This window comes from Piliocolobus tephrosceles, chromosome 2 (genome assembly GCF_002776525.5).
Source record: "Piliocolobus tephrosceles isolate RC106 chromosome 2, ASM277652v3, whole genome shotgun sequence".
Taxonomy (NCBI): domain Eukaryota; kingdom Metazoa; phylum Chordata; class Mammalia; order Primates; family Cercopithecidae; genus Piliocolobus; species Piliocolobus tephrosceles.
The window spans coordinates 28,190,249-28,195,214 of NC_045435.1; the positions used below are offsets into that span (position 1 = coordinate 28,190,249).

Here is a 4,966-nt window from a genome sequence, read left to right on the forward strand (position 1 = left end):
ACGAACATTGACAATCATTTAAAGGAAGAAAGAACCAAAGTAAAACAAAAATTGTTGCAGGACAGATATCTACTGTTAAAAAGATAAAAGTGTTATCCAACACAAAAATGAGACCTACAAATTCAAAAAACACTTATTCTGCTGCCTTAAAATAAAAACACAAAAACCATGATAGGCAGAGGGTGTCTAGTCCACAAATTGAGTCAGTGCCGTACAAGAATGAAGATGGTACAATGATGTGACCTCATAAAGGAAATGACTAAAATAAGATTTCCCAAATGTCTTCATGTTTATGATAATATATAAATGTACAAAATATCAAAAAGTATGAAATCTAGATTTTTCCTGTTAGGATTGTAATAAACTATCAACCTTCTGTTTAGTGCATTTACTTTTATAAGACCCTTCTGTTTAGCAGGAAATCTATATGTGTATATATATGCTGGCATTTTGCCATGAGAATTATACTTCTCACATCAAACTAGTGACTTGCCTTTTTACCCAGACTTATATACATTTTATTTCCATAAGACCAATATCTTTCTAGTGATGCATTTGAATCAACGTATTACATAAAAAGTAATATTGATTTTTAAATGAATCTCTTTTGTAATACATCCCGATGGGTTTAACAGTTGAAACATAAAATGGTAACTACAGTGCACTGTTTAAACTAATTCATAGCTGTAGGGAAATGTTTGGTTTTTAAAATACAACCAAGATGAGACTGCAGAGTTATAAGCAGTTATGTTTTCACTAGAAAACAATGTATGAATAAATAAGATGATTTTTTTCATCAGTGGCCATTCATCATTTTGCTTTTAGGAACCTGAAAGAAATTGTCTTCTTTGAGTTTCAAATGTTCTGGTAAATCAAATCATTTCTAGCTTCCTCAATATCAGTGAATTGCTGAAACAAGTGACTCTAAAGAATCCAAGAAGTTCTTTTCTTACTAGTCATTTCCTTTATGAGGTAGCCAACGATAGCCACATTGAGGATTTCCCCATGGAAGTCCTAGTTCACTGCAGCCTCAAACTCCTGTGCCCATGAGATCCTACCACCTCAGCCTCCCAAAGAGCAGCTAGGAATAATGGTGAACCACCACACCTGGCTTTTTTTTTTTTTTTTTTTTGGTACAAACAGGATCTTGCTAGGTTGCTAGGTTGCCCTTGCTGGTCTCAAACTCCTGGCTTCCAGGGATCCTCCTCCCTTGGCCTTTCAAAGTGCTGGGATGACAGGTATGAGCCACTGTGCCCAGCCAGAAGTCCTCTTTAAAGGCATGCATGGTAGGAGTTTCTGTGGAGTTTTTGGTATTTTTGCAGTATGGATTCTACCCTATGTTCACCACCATCTTACGGACATTTCCACTTCCAAACTGGCCCAACCATGATAAACGCAGTGGATACACCAGTTGGAAGGTTATCTATCACTTGTTCTGGATAGTTAGCTGTGGGGATGCCCAGCTACTAGGAGCGGTAGCCAGGCTCCGCACCACTTGGCTCCAGCAGAAGTACGGCCAGTGCCTCCTGATGCCATGCACTGAGGGCATGGGCTGCGGTGCAGCCTCCATGCATCTGGAAGAGTCACAGTTGAGGTAGTGCCTGGAGCCCCTGGACTAATCTGGGAATGCGGGTATGAGCTCTGCTGGCCAACGGGTTCACCAGTTACCAGGCAGTGCCACCGACACCCTGCAGTGGGTCCTTCACACTGTTGACACTACAGACGCTGCCCAGTTACTCAGGGGCTGCTTCTCCCTACAGTAGATCATTTCTCAACAATCTCTTCCCCTATACAGTACAATTGTTTTCAGTAGGAATCATGAAATAAAACTAATAATATTGATGAGAAAAAAAGTGAAAAATTTTAGTCAACTTTGTATATATAATTATGCTAGCAAAAATAAAATTAACAAAATACATACTGCATACAGAATATGACATATAAAAAATTACACCTTGCAGTTCATACTCTGTAATTGTATTAAATTTTAAATATAAATTAACTCAGTGGTCACATAGAAGGACAAATGAAATAACTGAAGTTCTGTTTCTTGGTCTTTACAATTATTGTGCTATTATTGCTTGCTTTGAATCTTCCCTTTAAATTCAGCAATATGTAATCCCACACGGGTTGTTGGAGGCAAGGACTCTGCCCTAAGTATGTGCAAATGATTCCAGACCATTAGAAGCTTATTCTTGAAATGAACATGTGTCACGGTCGTCTTGTGTTCTGTGGAGTCGTAATTAGGGAAAAGGAGTCCGGCTGGTGGGAGCAGGGGAAAGCAAAAAGAAGAAAGCAAATGAGCTGTAAGTCTGCCTTTCTTCATGGTCCAGGACATGTAGCCCTCCTGCACAAGTAACTCAAATAACTCACAATCTTCCTGCACCCAACTTATCACCAGACACTTGGCTGATAGAAAAACGCAAGTTAGCTCATTGTAACCTTGGCATTATCAGCACTGCACATAGCCCTCTCAAGCACAAGCACCATCCTATAAAATCCCAAGCAAGCCTTTGTCTCCTTGCGGTCAGCTCCTCTCTTGATGATCTGCTTGTTGCTTTCTTGCAATGTGTTCTCTTACTTTCTCTAATAAATCTACCTTTCTTTATCTATAACTGTCTTGGTAAATTCCTTTACCACCTGCACCACTGACCCCAGATAGTTGCTACCTGCAACATGTTTGAGAACAACTTTACAGTTGGGAGTTCTCTCAATTAATTTCTGCATGACATTCACCACTTATTAAAAAATGAGTAATATGAATTGCTCATTATACACTTAAATAAGTCTTATTAAAACAATTGTAGTGACAGTGTTTAGAACTTATACCAAATATATATATATTTTTTAGGGAGGAGTATTTTGTCACTGACATTATTTAGAATTGCTGGCATGATGACAGTGAAAAAGCAGCCTTCGGTTGGTTTTATGATTGCTTTTAAATTATGTACATTTAACACAGCCTCCTTTATTTTGCTGCCACTTTTCACACTTGGTAGTGTGAAAGGAAAACAAGGACTGGGGAACACTAGTTGAAGGCTGTAAAGACAGATTTTCTTCAGCACTGTTGCAACTGGGGAAAGAATTCGATATAGAATTCGGTTCCAAATGCAGCAAAGAAAACTGGGGATTAGTTTTCTATGAACAGAGTGAGGGGGTCCATGGATGGAAAATTACTAAGGGGAAATATCAAGGGGTATTCTTGCTAAACTGACCAATCAGGATTCTTGTTACAGGCAGCCAAAGACTTACACATCAAGGGTAGGGGATAAAGAACTTGATCAGATATCAAGGGTATTTCAAGGCCACTCTTGAACCAAAAAAAAAAAGAAAAAGAAAGAAAAATCAAGGGTAATCACATATCAAGGGTAGGGGGATTCCTGCTAACCTGACCAGATAGGCCAAAGACAGGGCCCAAGGACAAGGTCTAGTTGAAAAGAGAGCTCAGAGTAACCTGACTACACTTTGGTCAGGAAAAGAGTCTTTGTCAATGGCCACTGATAAGTATATAAATTTTACTTATATTGGTGGAATATGAGTTAGTTCTAGAAATAAGTAGGGAAATAATACAGAAAGATGAGCCATTAAAAGTAATAATATAAAGTCTAAACCATTATTAGTAATTTCATCAGTGTGAATAATAACAAAACCTAGGAGGCAAATTTGTACAACATGACTTTTATTTTGTCATTCTGTCTCATTTTCTCCAAGTTAGATTAAATTTCAGATGCGAGGCAACTCAACTAATCTTTCACCACTTTCAACAGGCAGTTTCTCACTCGCCGTACACACAGCCCGTGAATGATGCTGAAGTTTGTGTCTGGATCAGCAGAACAGTGTTTCTCCTTTAAAGTGTGACAGATCAGCTTTCTGTTGACACCCAGTGCCCATAGGGTGATAAGGTTCCAGCAATCCCTGCCTTTTTCTCCCAGTCTGCTAAGAAAAATTCTGACACTGCCCCTCAGGATTATTCTTCCCACTGTGGATCTAATTCAGATTGACATCGGGAAGAATGGGAGAGATGGAAACAGGGGTTTTACAGCAGAAAGGGCCCCAGGTTTACGGAGGACTGACTGAAAGAAGTAGGGGGAGCCAAATGGAAAAAAGTCCCTTTGGATTATGGGTTCTCAGAGTGTATGGCTGGAAAGTTGAGAGCAGGACTGAAGAGTGAGTCTTCTGGAGAAGGCAAGAGATGCCAAGCAGGAGAAAGGAGGTGTGAGGGCTTCTCAGATGTGGTGCTGAGGGTTGTAAATTAGACCTCTTCATATTCTTTAGGAGATGTAAGAAAAAAATTATACTGACTTTTAAATGTTTTTTGATTGTAAGATTGTGTTTCTTATTAGAAAACCTTGCCTTGAGGCTGGCTGTACTCTGAGAGGCCTGACTCCTATGAAAGTTACATTGAGAATCCTTGAGTTTGGGGTGCACAGCTGAGTGCTAGGTTCCTTTAACATTTACAATATAGCAATGAGGCGGCTTCAGTTTCTGAACTGAACCCGGTGGAGGTAAATTGATTCCACTCCTCTGAAAGCTAGCTTGAATGTGGTGACGGTTCTCTTAGTTCTTCTCAAAAGAGCAAATAAGCGGTGAAAACTGGCTTTGAGACACCCCTGGATGATCACACGCAAAACACCTAATAATGGACAAAGAAAACAGCGATGTTTCAGCCGCACCTGCTGACCTGAAAGTAAGTACAGGGTGAGAAACTTTCTCTCTTACTTGAATGCCATTTATTGTTGACCCTGTTAGTAAAATGAGATTGTACTACCTTATAAAAATAAAGGAAACAATAATAAAATATTTTATCTTCTTATGTTACATAATGGGTTTTATAAATGTGAGTTTATTATAAAGTGCTGTACTTGGCAATTGATTTGTAGCTGTTTTTATAAAACTCCAGGGAAATTGTACTGATCTCTACACAAATTCCATTTTAAAATTTAATCAGTGCTAACTGAGACTACCT

General features: G+C 38.9%; 1 pseudogene; it reads right to left on the minus strand.

Moving 5' to 3' along the window:
- Positions 1–796: 796 nt before the first annotated feature.
- On the minus strand, positions 797–1,570 carry LOC111542233 (annotated as a pseudogene).
- Positions 1,571–4,966: the final 3,396 nt, after the last annotated feature.